This window comes from Canis lupus, chromosome 22 (assembly GCF_011100685.1).
Source record: "Canis lupus familiaris isolate Mischka breed German Shepherd chromosome 22, alternate assembly UU_Cfam_GSD_1.0, whole genome shotgun sequence".
Taxonomy (NCBI): Eukaryota; Metazoa; Chordata; class Mammalia; order Carnivora; family Canidae; genus Canis; species Canis lupus.
The window spans coordinates 48,236,834-48,260,554 of record NC_049243.1 but is presented as its reverse complement, the minus strand read 5'-3'; the positions used below and the strand labels follow the sequence as shown (position 1 = coordinate 48,260,554).

Below are 23,721 nucleotides of genomic sequence, written 5' to 3'. Positions count from 1 at the left end.
CCAAGACCACACATACCGTTCATATTCATAAATGTAGGTGAGTTAGCTTCACCTAATAACAACAATAAGAAGACTCTGATTGAATGACTACACAAAACCTGACTACCTGCATCTGAAGAAAACATACCTAAAACAAAGTGAAGGAGAATATTGGGAATATAACAATGGACAATTGCATCAACCTAACATCAGTTGATAAGAGATACACCTGTGTAATAAAAAGCACAAGCTATTTCTATCAAAAGGTAAGAAAACAATATATATGTAAATATTTTAGAGGCATAGCTGCCTATTTTACATTTTGGGTTTTTGTTCCAGTTGCATATATTACCCATTGTAAAGAACAAACAAATAACTTACTCTTCTTAAAAACCTTTTAAAAATATTGGGACACCTGGGTGGCTCAGCAGTTGAGCATCTCCCTTTGGCTCAGAGTGTGATCCCAGTATCCTGGATCAGTCCCACATCGGGCTCCCCATGGGGAGCCTGCTTCTCCCTCTACCTGTGTCTCTGCCCCTCTCTCTCTGTGTCTCTCATGAATAAGTAAATGAATCTTAAACAAAAATAAAATTTTAAAAAATATTTATTTATTTGAGAGACAGGGGGAAAGTGAGAGAGAGAATCTCAATCAGACCCCACACTGAGTGCAGTGCCTGATGTGGGGCTCGATCCCACAGCCCTGAGATCATGACCTGAGCTGAAACCAAGACCTAGCTGCTTAATCGACTGAGCCACCCTGCAGATAACTTTTATTTTATTTTATTTTATTTTATTTTATTTTATTTTTGGCTGGGTACAGTATACTTTATTGATGGTACATGACAAGGTAGGGCTCCCCAAGCCCCTCCCCTTCCTCGGGGTCTAGGATGTAAATTGGAGGTCAGGAGATTCTCAGTGTGTTGGGGGATTAAGTTGGGGCAGGGACTCCCCAGCAGCTGAGGGCCTCTCTCTTCCTCTTGTTCTTGTTGGGGCTGGTGGTCCAGGAGGCTTTTACTCCTTGGAGGCCATGTGGACCTTGAGGTCCACCACCCGGTTGCTGTAGCCGAATTCATTGTCATACCAGGAAATGAGCTTGACAAAGTGGTCATTGAGGGCAATGCCAGCCCCGGCGTTGAAGGTGGAAGAGTGGGTGTCACTGTTGAAGTCACAGGAGACAACCTGGTCCTCAGTGTAGCCCAGGATGCCCTTGAGGAGGCCCTCCCATGCCTGCTTCACTACCTTCTTGATGTCGTCACATTTGGCAGCTTTCTCCAGGCGGCAGGTCAGATCCACAACTGACACATTGGGGGTGGGGACACGGAAGGCCATGCCAGTGAGCTTCCCGTTCAGCTCAGGGATGACCTTGCCCACAGCCTTGGCGGCGCCAGTGGAAGCAGGGATGATGTTCTGGGCAGCCCCTTGGCCATCACGACACAGCTTCCCAGAGGGGCCGTCCACAGGTCTTCTGGGTGGCAGTGATGGCATGGGCGGTGGTCATGAGGCCCTCCACGATGCCGAAGTGGTCATGGATGACTTTGGCTAGAGGAGCCAAGCAGTTGGTGGTGCAGGAGGCATTGCTGACAATCTTGAGGGAGTTGTCATACTTCTCGTGGTTCACGCCCATCACAAACATGGGGGCATCAGCAGAAGGAGCAGAGATGATGACCCCCTTGGTCCCGCCCTTCAAGTGAGCCCCAGCCTTCTCCATGGTGGTGAAGACCCCAGTGGACTCCACAACATACTCAGCACCAGCATCACCCCATTGGATGTTGCCGGGATCTCGCTCCTGGAAGATGGAGATGGACTTCCCGTTGATGACAAGTTTCCCGTTCTCAGCCTTGACTGTGCCGTGGAATTTGCCGTGGGCAGAATCATACTGGAGCATGTACACCATGTAGTTGAGATCAATGAAGGGGTCATTGATGGCGACAATATCCACTTTGCCAGAGTTAAAAGCAGCCCTGGTGACCGACCAGGCGCCCAATACGGCCAAATCTGTTCACTCCGACCTTCACCATCGTGTCTCGGGGACGCGGCTGGCCCTGCACCAGAAGATGCGGCTGTCTGTCGAACGGGGAGGAGCAGAGAGCCAGATAACTTATTTTAAAAAGAAGATAATATTGGTAGCAGTAGGGACTATGGATTTGAGAATATATCTGAGACTTGCCATAGGAGGACTAGTTATACCTAGTTAGATGAGCTTAAATTTGAAAAGATTAATCTAGAGAATAGAGGTAGTAGTAAGAATTGGACCTTGTCCTAATATACTGTAAGATATAATTTAATAATATGGTGTTGTCTTATTTTAAACTTTACTTATTTTGTACTTTTGGATTAAGGTAAAGGAGAATTTGATAAAAGTCTAAGAATCACAAGATGCTTTTTTCCCTGCATTTCCATTATTAGGAGATAAGTATTCATGGCAGAAAACTTGAAAAACGTGCAAAAAAAGAGTTAAAGATCCCTTTAATTCTAAAACTGTAGGATAGCCAGGGTTACTATTTTGCATATGTCCCACCATTTTGCTCTCCCCTTTACACACACATACATGTTTTTTAGAAGGATCATAGTATATACAGTTTTGTGGCTTAAATAAAAATCTTTGTTATATTGTGTATATTTCTCAATGTTAGTATAAAATACTCTTCTACAACATGATGACTACATAGTATTAAAATTTTTTACTGTTGGATATTTGGAATTTTTACAACTTTTTTCACTTATAAATAACATTGGAATGAATTAACTTGGTACATGCAAATATACTCACATCTCTGATTATTTCCTTATTATATAGTTCTGGAAATGGAATTGCTGGGAGAAAGGATATGCATATTTTAAATTTTGATATTTACTGCCAAATTCCCTTCCAAGAAGTTTGTCCCAATGTTATAGCTCTAGCAAAATGCTGTAGTTGTGAGAGTAGAAAAATGCAAAGACCTACTTCTATTTGAGAATTCCCTCATGTTGCATTACCATTCTTTTTCATCTTTGTAAATTTACTTGGTGACAAAAGATGCTTCATTATTATTTTAGTTTGGATATCCTCACTCACAAAAGACCTGGAATTTTTTTATACATTTATTGGTCATTTGCAACTCTTGCTTTGTTAGCTATCCATTCTCTTCAGGCTAATTTGCTTCATTTCATTATGGTGTAAAGAAATATATCTGAGTACTGAATATCAATGACCTTTGCAAGCATCAAAAAGAAATAGCTAGATTCTGTTTAATTATAATCTCAACTAGAAGGGCATAGTGTCCTAAGGAAAACTGCAGAAGTTTGCCATTCATTCAAATATTTTTTTTTTTTCCTAAAGAGATTCTGAAAATAGCAAACAACAGATGTGATTCCTTTCAGTTTCCATGGACCTAATGGAGACATCCTAAGTCATCTAGGAAAAAGAGAGGCACTAAGGAGGGTGCTGGTCTGCTCTGCACACTGTTTGTATCATGAGTGGGGGGGCCAGGTTGTCTGGATAACTAAATTCAGTCACATCGTGAAAGCAAGAAGCATTAATGCTAGAGCAGCCTTTCATACTCCCCCCATAATAATGTTTGTTGGGTGAATGAAGGCATGAGGACATGCCCCTTTCAAGGATGCAGAAAAAACAACAAAACAAAACAAAACAAAACAAAACACGTAGAGTTGCATAGATAGCCAGAGATGACTTGCAGAGAATAATGTCAAAGCAAGGAGCTTAGCAGTGACTTATTGAGTGGATTCGTGTTCTTAGCATCATTTATTCTTACTTTTTTATTATATTATTAAATTTTATTGCAAGTGTTTAATAAATTCTTGATAAATATAGATAGAATGAGTGATAAATATATCTTTCACTACAGTTCTCATAACAATATATTTGAAATTGCTCATTATTATTCTTATTTTACTGATAAAGGAATGATGGCCCTGAGGTGTTAAGAGACTTGGGAGTCAAAGTTTATACAGTTAACATGCCACAGAACCAGGCTTAGAAACTATGACTTCAAATCCAATGAGCTTTTCTTTTTTTTCTTTCTTTTTTTAAAAGATTTTATTTATTTATCCATGAGAGATGCATAGAGAGAGGCAGAGACATAGGCAGAGGGAGAAGCAGGCTCCCTGTGGGGATCCCAATGTGGGACTTGATCCCAGGGCCCCAGGATCATGACCTGAGCCAAAGGCAGACGCTCAACCACTGAGCTAGCCAGGTGTCCCAAGATAAGTTTTTAAATGATAGGACAGCACAGTTTCTTTTATACTAGTGCTAATGTGTATATTCCATTTCAACTAACTTCTATCTTAGCAAAGATGGAAAAAAGAAAATGCCCTTAATACTACAATCGTTATTTCCCCCAGGTCACTTTCTTTTCCCTACTAATTATGTTAAACTCAAATTCTGCAGTCTGTTACTATTCTCTACAACCTGGGCTAAGCCTCATACTCCAGTCTTGACCTTCCAATCACCCTAGTGGATATTACGAATGCCTCTCCAAAATCCGCTCTTCTCCCTTAAGTAGCAGCAGTGGGCTGGGGAGATTATTCTTAGTTCATCGGTGTGCCTCACTGCTACAAGAATAAGTGAAGCCTCCTGACCAGGGAATGTGTTCATGAACAGGCAAGTGATCCAACTCTGGCCAAAGAGATGCAGGGAGTGTTGCTTTTAGGAAAGTTCTCTAAGATAACTAGTGACAAGCCCCTTACTTTCTCTTGTTGGATGGGAATAAGGGGGTGCATTTTCTGCCTTTTTTCACTAAATATAATATTTTTGAGATCCATCCATGTTGTTGTGTATATCAGTAGTTCATTTCTTTTTATTGCTGACTAGTATTCCATTGCATGGATGTGCTACATAATTCATTTTTTCCATTTTTATGTTGATGGGTTTTGAGAAGTTTCTAGTTTGAGGCTATTAAGAATAAGGCTACAGTGAACATTCTTGTATACATCTTTTTGTGGATATAGTTTATCTTGGGAAAATTCACAGGAGTGAGACACTGAGCATTATGCTCATTTTTAAGTTCCAGGCTACTGGGTTAAGAAAAAGTAGTAAAACTACTTAGCTTAGAAACTTTACTAGATTGTCCTGAACTCATTTTGGTTTTGTTTTGTTTTGTTTTTTCCCTTGGAGGGGAAAATTAATACTTATCAAAATATCAGAGGATGTCATTACCATGTACCTAATATGCATTCTAGGCAACTTACATCATATATTATTGCCTAACACTGTTATTTGCTAGCTGTTTGACCTTGGACAAATTGCTTAACCTCCCTGGTCTTCAGTTTCCTCATTTAGGGATTAAAAATACTACCTACTTCATCGAGTTTTTGTGAGAATTAAATACATATATAAAGTCGTTGTCACAATGCCTGACCTGTAAAGGAATTAAAAAATATTAACTATTATAATTATCATGATGTAGCATCTTACAACCCATGAGATAGGAATTCATACCATTCATACCCCATTTTTAGAAGCAATAAGCAACTTGTCCTAGTTAACAGAACCAGGAATGGGACTCAGATTTTGAATCTACTTTGGCACCAAAGCCTGAGACCATTCTGTTAGACTATTTCCCCCAAGGTACGTTTTTCATGGAGTACCTCATTTAAATCTTTACTGCAATCTTGTCAGATGACTTCTGTCAATATGAAAAGAACAAGAAATTGTAAAGGAAAGAAAAGAATGAACTAGAAGAAGAAAAGGGTCTGAAATAAAGTCTCAGAGAAACATGGACTACAATCTGGTTATTTATTTTTCCATATAGTAAACAATAGATACTCAGAGGACTTTTCAAGCTGCCATAAGAATATTTGGCAAGTAAAGATAGGGTTTAAGAGGGTTTTTTGTTTTTGTTTATACTTTTCTTTTTTTTTTTTATAAAGGTTTTATTTATTTACTCATGAGAGACACAGAGAGAGAGGCAGAGACACAGGCAGAGGGAGAAGTAGGTTTAATACAGGGAGCCTGATGCAGGACTCGATCCCAGGACCAGGGGATCAAGACCTGAGTCGAAGGAAGACGCTCAACCAGTGAGCCACCCAGGTGTCCCTGTTTATACTTTTCTAAAATGTAACCATATATTCCAGTTCTTTTTCTGTTTTTTTTTCCCCCTCTTTAGTGTTTTTGTCCCATATTATAATCAGGCAGGATTATAGATAGCACACTCAGATGAGCTTATGGAAATTTTAATAATGGGATTATTTATGAAAGTGTGGATAGAGTTGAAGAGAACCAACAAATACTGAAGGGCTGTGAGGATGGAGTGAGTAGGAAGCCATCATGGCCCCAGTACTGGAAGAGGCAAGGGAAGGTCATGGTTACTAGAATAAGAGTAAATGGTTCTATCTATAGGAAACGGTCTGTCCAATAGGAGTTTTTCGGCATTTGATGGAGAGACCCAAGACGTTTCTGATAACCTGCCAGGGTAGCAGGCAGGAAAGTAAATACTCTGATCTCTTTGTGTGGAGGTCTGATTTGTGGTGGGATCACACTCTGAGTGTCACTATTTTTTTTTTTTTAAGATTTATTTCAGAGACAGAGTGCATGCAATTGCATGAGTGAACAGAGGAAATGAGGGAGAGGGAGAGAGAGAATCTCAAACAGACTCCTCACAGTGTGAGGAGCCTGATGTGGGGCTTGATCTCAGGACCTTGAGATCATGACCTGAGCTGAAATCATGAGTCAGATGCTTAACTGACTGAGCCACCCAGGTGCCCCTCTGAATGTTCCTATTACAAATAGACATTTCCATCCGCATCTTGTAGATGTGGTAATAGACTGTGGGAGCTTTATAGTAACTTGCCCAAGGTCCTAGATCTAGGAAGTGAGGGAGTTGAGATTTAGACCTGGGTTTAGCTCAGGGGTTCTTCATCACCTAGGGAAGGTTTTAAAAAATATTGAAGTCTCTGCCCCATCCTCTGAGATCCTGTTATAATTGGTCTGGCTTGGTGCCCAGGAAGCATATTAAAAGCTCCCTAGGTGATTCTAATGTGCAGTGGGTGTTGGAAAACCCTGGGTTGGTTGAACTCCAATATGTTTTCATTGTAATATGAGCCACTATGGGCACAGAACTAATGACAAAGAAATCACTGATCTGAGGGAATGCACTAATGCTAAGCAAACCATCCCCATAACAGTGAGGCAAGGTGCTGGAGGCAGTCTGGAGGAGTGAGGGGGATACCTCAGAGGAGATCAAGTTGGACATGAACTGTTAGTGTGGTTTTCCTTAGTGCCAGCCATTGCTTCAAGCACTTAAGGTATTAACTAATCGAATCCTTATCACCATCCTATGAATAGGTGCTGCTATTACTATTTATAATCAGTTCATCATCAATTAAATTAACATTTTATTAACACATTATGATCTCAGTTTTACAGATAAGGACACTAAGACAAAGAGAAATTAAGTGCCTTGCTCAAGGCCTAGCAGAGGTATAATTGGGCTTGAACCCAAGCAGTTGGACCTAGAGCCCAGCTGTGTCAACACACCATGAAGCTGAGGTGTCAGGGAGAGGAGTGGGAAGACAGAGGCAGAGAAAGTGGTATTACAGGCAGAATAGAATGGAGGAAATGGGGGCTGTTAGATGGTAGAGTGCATTTAGGGGAATCTGTGCTGGTTGGAGCTCGGGGTGTGTGCGGTGAACATGCAACCCATACCACATTCCCAGGGTGGGGGTGCATTGTACTTGTTATTCTAAAGGCTGTCAGCAGCACTGAGAGAGTGACTTGGTCACACTGGCATTTTAGGGCGAGCCAGAGAAAGGATGGGACCAGAGCCCAGCGGGAAATGGAAGCAGGTAGGGGGAGTCACAGGTGGAGGGTGAAACAGGTTTGGGGCTGGGTTTAGAGGGTGGGGAAAGGTTGAAATAATATTGCAGTAGAGATGCAGTTGAATTGAGGTCTTTGTGGTGTTCATCAAGCATGCCACAGATTATTTATGTTCATAATAAAGCATGACATTTGATAATGAATTCTTTAAATAATTAATACAAACTAGTATACTCCAGAATGGTCTCATAGCTATGGCACTCTTATTAGTTTGGGGGAGACAGACGTGGGATGATGGGCACAGTTGGGAGTTGCAGTTATAAAAAGGAAGAAGGCCAGGAGAGATATGAACATGTCAAAATCTGCAAAATATATGTTCTCTTATTAAAAAATTAGATCTATTTATGCATACACTTCAACATTTTGTATCTGTTTCATTTATCGCCATTGGTGTGGAGGTCTTGAAAAAAGAGAGAAGACATTTAAACATGAAAGTTCAATTTTGGGGTGTAACTTGGTCATCCATATTTATTTTATTTTTCCATAGTCTCAAAGGGGATGAGAAACAGAAGCTCTCCCCCTCACCCTGACAGGAACAGAAAGGTGGAGTTTGAATTTGGGTGGCAGCCTGGGTGTTTATTTTTATTTATTTTTTATTTTTTTTAAGATTTATTTATTTATTTATTTATTCATGATAGACATAGAGAGAGAGAGAGGCAGAGACACAGGCAGAGGGAGAAGCAGGCTCCATGCAGGGAGCCCGACGTGGGACTCGATTCCGGGACTCCAGGATCGCGCCCTGGGCCAAAGGCAGGTGCCAAACCGCTGAGCCACCCAGGGATCCCCCCAGCCTGGGCCTTTAGAAACACATCTCAGGATTCCTTCCTGGAGGAATGTACCTGTTTGTGGATTTAACCACCCCTCTGATCATCACAACAGGAAGCCTGCCAAGGCCAGCTTTGGAGAGGAGGGCGGTTGGGGGGAGGATTCTGTGCTTCACAGGGTGGTCTGTTGAGAGACCCTGGCTTTTAGGAGCCCAGAGGGAGCCCCAGCAACAAAGCAAAGTCCAAACCCTGGACCAGCCCCTCTTCTGGTTTTCTGGCTTCAGGATTCTCACATAATTCTATGAAAAATGGGAGACATCCTCTCCTAACCAGGCTCTCCAGGCTCATTTAGGGAGTGGGCTGGAGGGGACCCAAAATGATCCACTTGACTCAGAAGAAGAGAGAAATGTCAAGTTTCTCATATTTGAGGGTTGAACAGTAAATGTCTCATTTGCCACATAAAAGAGGAGGAAAACCTTTTTTGTTTGCCTGAGACTGAATGGGCGGGGGTGATGGATGGATGCAGGCTCAGAGGTTGAACTCTTAGCATAAAAAAAACGTAAGATCTGGTAGAAATGTGCCAGAGGGGAGCCAAAGGAACGTGAGGGCCCATTTGTCACATCAGCAGAAGGGGCCGTTGTGTCAGCTTGCAGGAGGCTCTGCAAACAAACGTGCCAGTTCCTAGGAAGGAACAGATCCCCCTCCTCCCCACATCCCTCCCTCAGGCACTAAGAGGATGTACCCACTGATTTGCTTTGTGGTGAAAATGTAATTAAATTTGCTTATTTATTTCTAGTCTTCACAACCAGTGAGACAAGTTTTGATGTAGGCCCCCTCGCTGAATGAAATCAATGGATTAAAGGCTTAAATCTTTATTTTGGTTTAAACTTTCTCTCAGCCCACAGGATGTCTCAGTCCTTGGATCTCATCCCAGGGACGGGGAGGAGGGTTTTTTTTTTTTTCCTTTTAAATTAATTGATCGGATGTAGGTTTAAGGACTGTGTGAACAGACCTCTTCACATAAAATGATGAAAGCGTCATTGACCCTGGCTCTGAGGCTGCTGGAGAGCGTTCACAGGAGAGAGTGCAAAGACCCAAAGCCTCAGAGACCGCATGTGGCTTCTAAGAGGCCTACTTTACCCACCAAAAGGCTGGAAAACATTTTATCTTCCTGAGTCCAAAAAAGATACCTGATTTTACCTGTTCAAGGCAAAATAATCTCATGTGGCCATAAGTATGCAAAATGACTTTACTTTTGCTCCAACTACTTGCTGTAGAGCAGCTGAGCTATTTCTTATATAGATAGAAAGGTAGAAAAATGTAGTATAAAAGGCACATGTTTCTTACCACCTGGAGCTAACATAGAGTATTTTTGTTACGCTTGCCTTTTTGTTTTTGCAAAAAATGAAATACTGCAGATATACCTTAAGTGACATTTGATCTCATGTCCCAGTCTTTTTCCCGCCACTGCTATCATAAGTTTATGATAGGTGTCCATTCAATTAATTCCTTATTTTCTTTACATATGTATATTTAAGCGTCTACAGCTACTATGTAATACTTGCTTGTGAATGGGTTATTGCTTTCAACTTACATAAATGATATTATTCATATTGATTTACATGTTCATTTTTCCACTTATCATTTTTTTCTCAAACATATCCATGCTCATGTAGATAGATCTTGTTCATTCTTTTTAATAGCTCTCAAGTGAATATACCTTATTTTATTCAATTGCCCTTCAGTGGTCTTGCCACTGAAGGCAATACTACAATGAACATCCTTACGTGTGTTTCCTTGTGTAAATGTGTGGTGGCTTCTCCATGTTATATACTGGAAATAGATCTGCCACGTTGTAGAGTATATACGTTTCAACTTTTTAAGAGCCTACCAAAGGCTCTCTATCAATTTACCCTTCTACCAGAAATATCTCAGACTGTTAAGAGCTCGTTTCTCTCCATGTACAAAAGTTAGGTAATCTGGAATCATCTAAACTCAAACTCCGTACAGTCTTTCATCATGCTCAAAACCCAAACCCTTAACAATGGCCAACCAAGCTCTACAATTAAGACCTTCCCCATCTCTCCTACGTTCTTGCTCTCATGCCTAACTGCTCATTCTGCTCTAGCTATGCTGGCTTTCCTGCTATTTCTTGACATTCCAAGTTTGTTCCTGCCTCAGACTTTTTGCACTTGCTTTTTCATCAGACTAGAATATACTTCAGTCAGATTTTCTCAGGGTTTGCTTTGTGATTTCTTTCAGATCTCTCCTAAAGTATTCCAGTAGTAGAGATGCTTCCTTGGACTACCTGCCCCTCCTCCCAATGCCACTCTGCCATTCACTTCCTTCTTACTTCATTTTATTTTTATTCATAGCACTTCTCACTACCTGACATTACAATATGTATTTTTGCTTGTTTGTTTATTGCCCCAATCGCTAAAATGTGGCCGTTGCGAGGCTTCATTTCTTTTGTTTATAATTCCATAACCACAATAGTGTCAGAATAGGAAATGTTTACTAAATGTTGAATGAATAAGCATAATGGAGAGTCAAGGCTGGAGAGATGATTTGTGGGTAGTGAAGGGATGTTAGGTATCTTTTGCTTCCCTTCCCTTGTACTGGAATATGTTTTTGGAATATGATAGTGCAGACAACATTCAGAAAGAACTGGAAAGAAGATATTGGAATATTAGAATCTGACACCTGCATGAACATTTTCTTTTTTTGAGTTAGGTTTAAGCCAAGATGTTGCCTGCCTAGCATGGTGGGGTAGCTGCTATGTTTCCGTAAACTATCCTAAATTTGTGTAAGTCACACTCGTCTCTGTTTTTATTTAAGCTATCCACAAAAGGCTTTGACAAGGAGCATCTGGGTGGCTCAGTTGCTTAAGCATCTGCCTTCAGCTCAGGTCATGATCCAGGGCTCCTGGGATCAAGTACTGTTCAGCTGGGAGCCTGCTTCTCCCTCTGCCCCTCCCCCTCTTGTGCTCTTTCTCTCTTCCTCTCTCGGATAGATCAATAAAATCTTTTTTTAAAAAAGGCTTTGATCTGGAATCCCTGGGTGGCGCAGCGGTTTGGCGCCTGCCTTTGGCCCAGGGCGCGATCCTGGAGACCCGGGATCGAATCCCACATTGGGCTCCTGGTGCATGGGGCCTGCTTCTTCCTCTGCCTGTGACTCTGCCTCTCTCTCTCTCTCTGTGACTATCATAAATAAAAAAATAAAATAAAATAAAATAAAAAAATTAAAAAAAGGCTTTGATCAATGATGAAAAGGCCAAGGAATATATATTAGTTAATAATTGCTATGTAACAAATTATCCCACAATGTAGTTATTTGACACACACGTATTATCTCACAAAATCTGTGGCTCAGGAATCTGGGAAGGCTTAGTCAGCTCCTTGGCTTCAGGATCTCTTACAGGCTGCAGGCAAAGTATTGGTCAGGGCTATTGTTATCTCAAGGCTCAAATGGGAAAGATCCCCTTTCAACCTCACTCATGTGGTTGCTGGCAGGATTCAGTTCCTCGTGGGCTGTTGGCAGGAAGCATCAGTTTCATGCTAGCTGCTGGCCAGAGGCTACCCTCAGCTCCTTGCCACTCGGGCCTCTCCAACACAGCAACTTGCTTCATTGAAACAAGCAAGCAAGCTAAGAAAACAAGAAAGAATATAAGCAAGATGGTGGTCATAGGTTTTTATAATCTCATCTTGAAATTGATATCATATCACTTTGGCATATTGTCTTTGCTAGAAGCAAGTCACTAGTTATACAAGGAGAAGGGATTGTATGAGGGAGTGAGTACCATGAAGTGGGGATCTTGGGAGCCATTTTTAAAGCTGCTTCCCCCAAAAGGATCACAAGAGAAGGGACATACAGAAAGAAGGAATGAGTGGCCGAGCCAGTAATGTTCATTCCTTTTCTTAAACTCATCCATCAGATACTCCATTCCTCTACCCTAATACCTAAGGGAATAGTATGTAAGAGAGACAAAAGATGACAGAGATATTTTTCCCATATTTTGCCCCCAGAGGAATGGAAAGGTGGGGAATACATGCTGCTGCTTATGCCGGAGCCTGCAATACGTCTGGGGACTCAGCAACACCAGGACCCAAGGCTTCCTGGTACACTTAGGCCAGACCCAAGTCCAATGGTATTTGAGAGTGGCAAGTAGGTACTGAGGAATGAGAAGTTCAAAGTGAGATGTAAGGCAGGTCATACTCTATAGTTGCTTGCCCTTTGAATTGGACTCCACCATTAATCTGCCATGTTCAGTGTCCTACTAAACAATAGATTTTAAAAATGATGCACACACAGCCCTAAATTTGCTGAGCTATTCTCATACTCAGCCGAGCTCATTTCAGAGCATTCAGACTGTACCACAATTAGCTGCTGACACTATCCTAAAATAATATAAAGCCAGGCCAGTAATTATACACTGGAAGAAACTATGTATAGAAAAGCTCATTAACTGGTGGGGTGGTGCAAGTTTCCGAAGTGGGAACATTTCAAACAGGATATAGTGCTCATATTGGTATGGGTGAAAACCCAACAAATCCTTAGCTTAATATTTAACAACATCCTACTCAGAAAGCATCAATCAGGTCTTCAGGAATTTATGGGTCCATCGAAAGGGTCAAGTTTTCTCAAGTTTCCCTGTAGGTGGCACTGTAAGAGTACTCAAGGGAACACCTATACTAAACTAAGGGGCTTAAAAATTGACCAGTCATTCATCAGGGTCACCATCACCACCACCACCAGCATCAGCACTATCATCATCTTTATTACAGTCATTTATTAGCACCATTCATTTAGGAATGAATTACATGAAGAGTAGTTTCTGATCACATTTTTCTCTATCCTCTAACCCCCAACTTCTACTCCAAGGGAGGCTAATCTCACAGGTGTATACATTTAGCTTTGGGATTCCCACTTCCAGGCTTTCTCCTATGGTGTCCCTTGGCTGGGATGTCCTGCCATGTTCCTCCCTGCCTTGTTTTGAGGGGGTGTCCTGCATGAATCACCACCATCCCACTCAGCTTCAGCGAGAGCTTCTGCCAATCACAATTTTTGTCCTGAAGCTTTGTCCTGCTTCCTTGTCACTTTCTTACCCTAGTAAAGGTTTTTGCTTCTCCCTTCTAATGGTGGAGTCTAAAATAAGTCATAGGCAACTATCTTCTGGGCTTCCTTTGGTTTACAACCGATGCCTACCCAGCTCTCCAGAGTGGAAGGTAGCTCCAGACCACCTTTGTTTATTGTCTGAGTGCAAACACCTGTCCCTTCTCTTTGTGTCACTCTCTTAACATCTCTTGTGAGCTCCCAGAATTCAGGGACTTTGTCTTATTTTTTTTGTTATCTAAAGTTGGATACAAGTTCTCAACAAATGTTTGTTGAAGGAATGAATCAAAGAAGAATATTAAGTAACCCCCCCCCCCACATTACACTTTCTTAAAGGTAGGGGTGCAGAGAGGAAGAGAAATCTCCAATCTTTTTCTCACTGAAAAGTTTTTCCATGACTTTGGGGGATCCATGTTGTGGAAAGAAGGGAGAAGCTATGAGAAACCCTATCTTTTGAGGAAAGAGTGTTATCCTCTCTTGAGATGAGCATGTTGGATATTACCCCTCAGAAAATTTCACCCTTTGTTGACAGAACCCTGAGTTGATGGCTCCCTCTGCCCTGAGTCTTGGAGGTCAATCATGATAACTTTAAGTGACAGTGTCAATTAAATTGCTAGGGAATAGTGTAGGCCAGTATTCTGGCTGATAAGATCTGAGGATATTCTTTTTGGAGAGTTTAGCCCTCACTAAAACAAAACAATGAAGGCAAAACTCTCATTCTTGGCTCCATGTTGTTGGGTTGGTATGTGACACTCGGAACATCTACAGCCATCTTGTGGCCCAGAAAGGAGACTTTGCTTTCATGCCAGTGATATGGAAAGCCTCTTGTGTGCGTGTGTGTGTGTGTTTTAAAGATTTATTTATTTATTTATTTATTTATTCTTTCATTCATTCATTCATTCATGAGAGACAGAGAGAGAGAGAGAGAGAGAGAGAGGCAGAGACACAGGCAGAGGGAGAAGCAGGCTCCAGGCAGGAAGCCTGGTGTGGGACTCCATCCCAGGACCCTGGGATCAGGCCCTGAGCCAAAGGCAGACACTCAACCACTGAGCCACCCAGGCATCCTGGAAAGCCCCTTGCTTTTAAGGACATGGTGAAATTGAAACTCAATTTTGAAGTTTGAAACTCTGAAACTGCCTTTCTTCTGGACCTACTGTAAAATAATAAATCCCTCCTATTAACTTCTATTAACTGGGTCTACTCTTTTTCACAGCCAAGAGTATCACAACTGACCCACCTCACAACCTTCTGTAGCATTTTCCTTGAATATGCTGGATAGCTTCCCTTTGCCCTTCTAGATCCACCTTCCACCTTTCCTGCCCTGCTCTCTGCTCTGAAAGTCTGAACTATATTGACTATCTCTGTCTTCTCATCTTACCAAGAAGGGTAATAACCAGCACCTTTTTGAGTTTGCAAATTGTATGTCAACATACTGTTTTCTCCAAGTCTTTTCATTGGGTATCACATGATCTGTAGTTGCCTTTTTAATTTTGCCCAAGGCTGACTCCAAATCTGGTGGCTTATAATTTGATTCCATACGTCAGTCCAGGTCCCAACAAGACACAGGTGGCTCATTCAAATTTGGGTAACTCAGGGAAGTTTACTTACAAAGGTGTGGGCAGGGTGGTGGGCCACTGCAAGGTTAGTCAGAGTTAGTGAACCAGTGCTCTGCTTGAATCCAACTCAAGCAGATTCAAATCCAAAGTCAGTTAGAAGCTTAAATCTTCCTAGAGTGTTGTTGGATCAAACGTCACCCACACTTCCTCTCAGCCAGATTCTTCCCTTTCTTGTAAAAGGACTTCAAATTATGCTTTTTCTGGAGAGTTTCCCTGTTCTTCACTAATCACCTCCTGAGCTTTTACTTAGAGTTAGCCTACATTGTTATTAATGCTCAATATATATCAGAGTTTCTGGAGAATAGAGAACACACCTGTTACTTATAAAACCTATCATTTCTGAGTAATATCACCACGATAATATTTACCATACTTTATCATGATTATGTTCATTTGGAAAATATAGTTTTTCATTTTAAACATCTTAAGTGTACAGTTCAGTGACATTAAGTACATTCATATTGCTGTGCAACCCTCATTACTGTCCATCTCCAGAACCTTTTTTTGTCCTCCCAAACTGAAACTCTGTACCATGAAACACTGACTTTTCATTTCCACTCTCCCCCTGAGGCTCCGGGCTACTATTTTACTACTGCGTATTTTACTTTCTGTCTCTATGAATTACTATCCTAGGTACCTCATATAAGTGGAATCATACAATATTTGTCCTTTTGCATCTGGCTCATTTCACAGAGCATAATGTTCTCAAGGTTCGTCTATGTTGTAGCTTGTATCAGAATTTCCTTCCTTTAAGGCCAAATGAGGGATCCCTGGGTGGCTCAGCAGTTGAGCGTCTGCCTTTGGCCCAGGGCGTGATCCTGGAGTATCCGGATTGAGTCTTATATCGGGCTCCCTGCATGGACCCAGCTTCTCTCTCTGCCTATGTCTCTGCCTCTCTCTCTCTGTGTCTCTCATGAATAAATAAATAAAATCTTTTTTTTTAAATAAGGCCAAATGATATCCATATATATATATATATATGCCATATTTTGCTTATCTATCCATCCACTGGTGTACATTTAATTATGGTAATTTTTAAAACAATCTTCCTGGGCAGCCTGGGTGTGATCCTGGAGACCCAGGATTGAGTCCCACATTGGGCTCCCTGCATGGAGCCTGCTTCTCCCTCTGCCTGTGTCTCTGCCTCTCTCTCTGTGTCTCTCATGAATAAATAAATAAAATCTTTAAAAAGAAAAAAAAATAAAACAACCTTCCTTATTGAGGTACTACAAATATAGAGAAAAGTGAGCCGATTTGGTAAATTTGGTAAATTTTCATAAAGTGGACAGATTCACATCATCAGCACCCAGATTAAGAAACAGAACATTATTGGGGTACCTGGGTGGCTGAGTCAGTGCCCAACTCTTGATTTCAGCTCAGGTCATGATCTCAGAGTTGTGCAATGGAGCCCTGCATGGGACTCCATGCTGATCACAGAGCCTGCTTAAGATTCTCTCTCTCTCCCTCTGTCCCTCCAACCTCTGCTGGTGTGCTCTCTCTCTCTCTCTTAAAAAAAAAAAAAAAAAAAAAAAAAAAGGAAAAGGAAACAGGACATTTCAGCCTAGAAGTCCCCTTTGAGCCCCTCTTAATCACTATTGAAATGTAACCAGTGCCCTGACCTCTATCACCTTGGATTAGTTTTGCCTGTTCTGAATTATAGGAATTACAGTGTAAAGTCTTTTGTTTCTGACTTCTGTTGCTCAACAGTATATTTGTGAGAATTTTGCATGTTGTGTGTGTAGCAGGAGTTTATTCATTTTTATCACTTTGTAGTACTTCATTGCCACATGCCATTATTTGCATATCATACAATTGTATTCATTTATTCTATTGTTGATGATCTTTTGGGAGTAATTTCCACTTTTTTAGTTTGAATATGTCTACAAATACTCTGTATCTACCTTTGGGTGCATCCGTGTTTGTATTTTTCTGAATACAAACATATAAGCAAATATATGCATGCACACATGCAGGAGTGGGATTTTAGGCTCATAGGGGATGTGTAGGTTCAGCCTTAATAAATACTGACAAAGAGTTTTCCAAAGTGGTTGCACCATTTCATACTCTCATCAGCAGTGTATAGGAATTGTAATTTCTCCGTATCTCATTGACACTTAGAATTGACAGTCTTTTAAATTTTTTCCATTTAATGGGTGGGTAATCCTTCATTGTGGTTTATTTTACATTTCCTTCATGACTAACAGGGTTGAATACATTTTTATTTTTCTAATTGCTATTTTAGATATGTTCTTTTGCAATATGCTTTTTAAAGTTCATTTTTTAGCCATTTATTTAGTAGCAGGCACTTAAAAATTTTCAAAGACTTTACTTTTTAGAATGGTTATAGATTTACAGAAAATTTGAGCAGATAGAGTTCCCATCTCCCCATGCCCTATTATTAACACCTGACATCTGTGTGGTACATCTATTATAACTGATGAACCAATGTGGATAAATTATTAACTGAAGTCCATACTTTATTCAGATTTTCTCAGTTTTTAATCTAGTAATTTTTTCCCACTCCAGGGTCACATTCAAGATACTGCATTACATTTATTTGTCTTGTCTCTATAGGTGCCTCTTGGTTGTGACCAAGACTTTTTTATTTTTCATGACCTTGAGAGTTTTGAAGAGTTCTGATATTTTGTAGGATGTCCCTTTATTGGAATTTGTCTAACTTTTATAAAGTTACTCTTTTTTCTCCTCCTTTTCCAGACTGTATTTTTTGGAAGAAAGTTAAGGAATGGGGAGTTACAGAGTTAATTTTTAAACTATTGCAGGAGACACTTTCTGTGGCATCTGCCCAGCTCACATGACTCCTCGTTCCTTGGGAGCTTCTCTCCCCTAAATCCCTAAAGGTAACTTCTCCCACTTCCCCACCATTCTTTCAAACACCCTCTCTCTTAAGCAGCCATATTTGTTCTATGAAATTCGATCTCTTGGCCACAGATGTTTAGAGAAAGTTGAGTCAACATAGTCCCTTCCACGGGTGCTCGGAATTCTAGGACAAGTCAATCTCTCTGTTTGCCCAAGCTCAATACATGGCTATTAAACTAATGGCTATTTAATAACCCTTCCTTAGACTATTGATGATGCCAATAGCCTAGTTTATGCTTCCAACAATGTTGATCGCCTATCAAACATCCATCCCTCCTTCCCTCCTTTACCACATACACCTAATTTTATTTCTCAGAGACTATTTCTCCTGTGCAACCCATTGCCCCAAGAATGGAACCCCAGATCCAGCTCCCTTACAGCTGAATTGATGTAAGAACAATGCCTTCTTTCTTGTCTGTAACAGGCTCAGGAACAGGAATGTAACATAGCTAAGAACAATGGCATGTGTGAAAAATTTTATCAGGGTCTCCTGGGAGAGTTCTTCTTTGCTTTTTTGGGGTATACCTTTAAAAGAACCCTGTCTTCCTCCTGGATAGACTGGAATGTGTACTGGAACCATGGCATACATCTCCTTACCAGTCCCCAAAGGCAGGTGGAACACAGAGGAAGACAACCTGAGTATTGGGAAGATGGAACACAAGTCACTGATGCCTACCCTATGTCTAGACCAGTGCTGCTCAAAATGTAGGGTGATATATAAGCACAGAAATTGAGAGTGGTATTGAAAAGCTTTTGCAGTGATTTGACATGGCCAAGACATGTGGGTGTGCACCCAGTGGACCTGTATAGTTCTATAGACCAGTTTGAGTGCTGTCCAAAAAAGGGATGTGTTGCAAGTGATGCAAATTGTGTACAAGTCTTGTGCATTAGAACCACTGTTGATTGTTGTCCTTCACCACACAGTTTGTGAAGCACTGCTTTAGATTTAAAATTACAGTTAGTTTAGTTAGTCAGTTAATTTCTCTGTTTAGGACAATATGGATTCTGCTTTCTTCAAATCACATGCAAAAGCATCTGAACTGATACAGTAAGTGAGCCCAGTAAAAAGACAAGAATCCACATACGCATTTTCTGTAGCGTATACATGTTTTTAAGTGTTTGTGTGCACACGTGTTTGCACGTGTGGGGGTGTGTTTACCTCACTCTGATTCTGGGTAACCACTTTCCAATTTTAGTGATTGCAGAAACTGCAAGAAGAGAATAGCTTCTTTCTGGTGCCTTTGCCAGCTGCTGGCATTTTTCAGCCCTTATTTCTTTGATTTGAATGTGATGCCATCACAAAACACCTGGAAGAGATTCTAGAAGAAAGTTCCATTCGTAGCTCTATGAGGAACTATAAAGAGAAACAAGAGTCAACTGTATGCCATACTCTGATTATGTGTTTACCTGTGTATTTCCAAATTTTCTAATATTGGGAGAACATCAATGTGATTTTTATAACTTTTTTTGTCATAACCTTTAAGGAGTTAGAATTATAAGTTATAAAAACATTATTTATAATTTACAAAAATAGAGTTTTGCCATTCTTTTTTATTTTCTAATGAACTAAGGATTATAAGGAAATTATTATTGTGTGCATAAAAATAGAATAAATGCATTTGTTAATAGATATAAAACTTACTCTTGTGACTATTCTCTTTTTGATATTATTTTGATCCCAAAGGGGTGTTTTTCAGAGAACGAGATGATTTTTTTGCTTGGGAAATAACTATTTCCACTTACCATCTCAAAGATGTCCTTAAGCTAGTGATCTGAAAAAAATTACTGTGTGAAATTAAAAAGTTTGAATATTCCTGCGACTGTGATGAAGTAGGCACATCTTTTTAGCCTCGATGGAATTAAGCCATATGACAATTGATTTATAGTATTCCTTGCCACAGCCATTAAGAGCTCTGGAAGTACTCCTGGTGTTGAAGGATGAGGCAGATGGGGTGTTCTGAAGAACAACTAGAGAGTTTATTTTGGCTTCAAAGCTGGTTACTATTATAAGAGATAGAAAACTGGGCAATAGCAAGCTGCAGCAAAGGGACGGCCTCAACAGATGAGCCTGATATATTATTTTAAGAACTTTTTTCCAAAGCCAACTCATAATACCTCATTGCTTTGCATGAAGTAGAAAACACATTTTCTTTATAGGGCTTACTTTCCTTCAAAATGGAGAAAATCAATTACATTAATATGGATCTTGTAAAAGTGGTGGAGCTCTTGACTCAATGATACAATAAAACATAATACCATTGTCACATAACAATGTGGGTAGAGTCATCTCTCTATACAAGTGGCATTCCTTAACTGGCCCCCTGATTCTATTTTTAAAAAATTCAGTTGCATGATAGAGACAGCAATACTCCACCAGATATTCCATGGACTCTTCTAGTTCTCAGCCTGCTTATACTTGAGTTGGGGCCACGGGTCTACATTAAGCCAATGGACTATGAGCAAAATGGATATTGGTCACTTTTGTCCCAAGGCAGTTAAAAACAAGCTTAGGTTTCAAAATCTTCTTCCCTTTGGTGGTGACCATTTTGACATGGAGGAGCCACAGATGGAAGCAGACTCTTATTAAGTCACCACATCAAGAACATCTATATTAGGCATTTTATAAATAGGAGTGGAACTCTTGCCATGATAAGGCATTGAAATTTTGGCATTTGTTGCTGTAGCATAGACTAGTGTTATGCTGACTCTTATAAGTAGTCCTCAACCATGGTATTATTGGAACTACTAACTTATTCACCACTTGTAGTGTAGAGGTAATTGCAGAAGCTGGGAGTACCTGGGGGATGTCGGCAGATGGTGTCGGCACATGGAGTACCTGGGGGATGCTCTTTGGCATTGCTTGTTGCCTCCAAACTATTATTGTGTGAGCAGAATTGTTCTAGGAACTTTGATGCTATGAACAGCAAAAAATTGATCTTAGCCCTAAATCAATTTAGGCCAAGGATGAGTAACATACACTTTCTCCCCTCAATAAACTTGCAGCCTGATTGGAGAGATACGACATCCATTGAGTATTTACAAAGTAGAGTGACGAAGAATGTTTCATAAACTTGGGGAGATGAGAATTTGTAGACTGTAACTGGGCTAGAGAAGACAGGTCACTCCCATTAACCCAATTAATAAAACAACATGTAGCCATAAGTATTCATGCATGAGTTTGCATGTTCTAGGCATAGTACTATGTGAACTTGGAGAGTGAAGAGATCATTAGGAGATTGAACTTTTTTGAATGATAATTTCTTTTTTTTTTATGTTCAGAATGCTTAACATTGGACTTTTATCCCAGTTTGGTGGGCAAAGATCTTCAGCCTTTGCATTTCCAGCTTGGCAATGACAGCCTTGGATTTTTTTGGAACTCTGATGTTGCATCCCCCTGATGGTGGATCTTATTATATCTCTCATTGTAATTGGCCCTGATGGCTTCTACCAGCTTAGCCAGAGCTCTTTTGTTTTCCATGATGACCTGTGAGAAGGTGACAGTGGTGCAGATTTTCCCACAGACAAGACACATCCTAGTCTGTCCTTTACCTCATAAATGAACTAGGGAACTCCCATTTTACAGCATAAGACAGGCAGGAGGACAGCTAGCTCAATGGGGTGGACATATGTGCAATCACCTTTTTATGCTCCACAAGGTGGTGACAGTATTGATACCTGCTCAAAGAAGAGGTGTGTCCATGGGGACATTCTTCATTGGCAGCTTTGTCTAGCCTGGGAACAACAGTTTTTTTTTTACTTTGTCTCTGGGCTGCACTGTGGGCCAGTGGAAGCAGCTGAACAGCTGGCTGACCTTCTCAAGGACTCTGTGAACTGGTTAACAGAAGCAGGGGTGCTTTCAGATGTTTACAGAGGTGGTTATACAACCAGTTTTGCAGGCCAACCTGGAAATGACAATTTGCTTTTGATTTGAACATTTTTAAACATTTTGATCTCATTTAAAGTTTTGGTCAAAATAATACACGTACATGTGTAAAATTAATAGGCCTTGTGGTGGGCCTGTTGCCACCCTGAATTCTGTGATGGTTTAAGTTTGTACAGGGGTTTTCCAGATTATTCTCACAGAAATAAATCTGACCCCTCAAGGATAGTCTAAATCTGTACTTTCAGATTTTAGCATATAGGACTGTTCTGAGTTCTTTTCCCATTGTAGAGATTTGTTTTTTAATTTAAAAGGCTACATCAAATCAATTTTTATCATTTTTCTGATAAAAAATGAATTTTCATATAAAGATGTATATTATCAGATCTTTTTGTCCCCTCTTGAATAAAGGTCTGATATCCATGATACTATAAAATTTATCCTCAGGTTTCTGCAAATAATTATACTAAAAGACATGTGATTTAGTCTGTGTTAGCTGTGTTAATCTCTCCTACCTGACATTAATCTACTAATGACGAGATCAAAGAGAATAAAAACTGGGGTGCTAGATTAATATTTATATGCATATTTTTAGAAAAACCTAGACCCGCTACAATTTCCATAAGAAACTATTATTCTATGATCATTTTAAGTGTCCATTATATGTCCTCTGAACAAAATCCTCTAGTTTTTATCACATTTTCTCCTGGGAAAGAGAAATGAGGCACCCCACAGTGGAATAGAAAACAGATTTGGCTTTTGGGACTTGGGAAAGTTCTGGTCAAATGCCAAGTGCTGAGCTGCAGGTTTTCAAAACTATTTATTTTCAAGCCTACAGATGTTGAAAAAAAATATTACATCCAAGCTCACGTCCTTATTTCCGACAGTGAAATAGGTCAGCTGCCCAAGTAGTGTGTAAGGAACAGCCCCCAGAGAGAGGTATTGTATACATCTCTTTTTCAGCCCAGACTCTTTTAGCTGGGTAAGAGGCTCTGCTGGGTTGACAACTCATCGTACCATTCTTTGATTACACTCTTTTAGTCTGTAATCTGACTTTGATGATTGTGGTCATAGTTATTGAAAGATTTGATTATTTTTTACCTTTGGAAATTGTAAATTAATGCAGTACAGCACCTTCATGCCTATAAAAACAATTCTTCTTCCCAAAGGGCATAGGCCTAGATCCTTTCTAATGGCATATCGGTATGGAATTCTAAATGCCTTTATTCTGACTCTAGTTCATATGGTGAAGTAGCAGAATGCACACAGTGTGGGAAGCAGCAGCAGTGAGCACAGAAGGAGGGCCAGAAAGATTTCCAGACCTGTCAGATGCCAGGTAAAAAATCGGGGGAGGAAGGTTGGTGAGCACAAGCAGAGGTAGAGGAAAAGCTTCCTTGGGCTTCTTGTCCCAAAGGGGAAAACCCATTTCATTAGGAGAACTGGTTAGTAACTGGTCTTTGTTGGATTATTTGATGTAAGTTGAATTTACCAAAGAAATGGGGATGGCACCATTTTGGAACCATTCCCATTTGTCATAAACAGTAATGGGAGGTCACTGTCGTCAGGAGTTGCCCCAACCATCAGATACTTGCAGAGGAGAGCTTCCCTACTCTTCTTCTCCCTGGAGTGGAGGGGATCAGGGAGGTGGTGGTGGCAGATTCTGGAGGAAGTTCTGGGATC

General features: G+C 40.5%; 1 long non-coding RNA gene and 1 pseudogene across 1 annotated transcript in view; one reads left to right on the top strand and one right to left on the bottom strand.

Annotated features, from left to right (window-relative positions):
- LOC111091693 overlaps window positions 1–23,721 on the top strand; it is an 84,836-nt gene that overhangs the window by 24,822 nt on the left and 36,293 nt on the right. The window lies entirely within an intron of this gene.
- LOC119865220 lies at window positions 792–1,997 on the bottom strand (annotated as a pseudogene).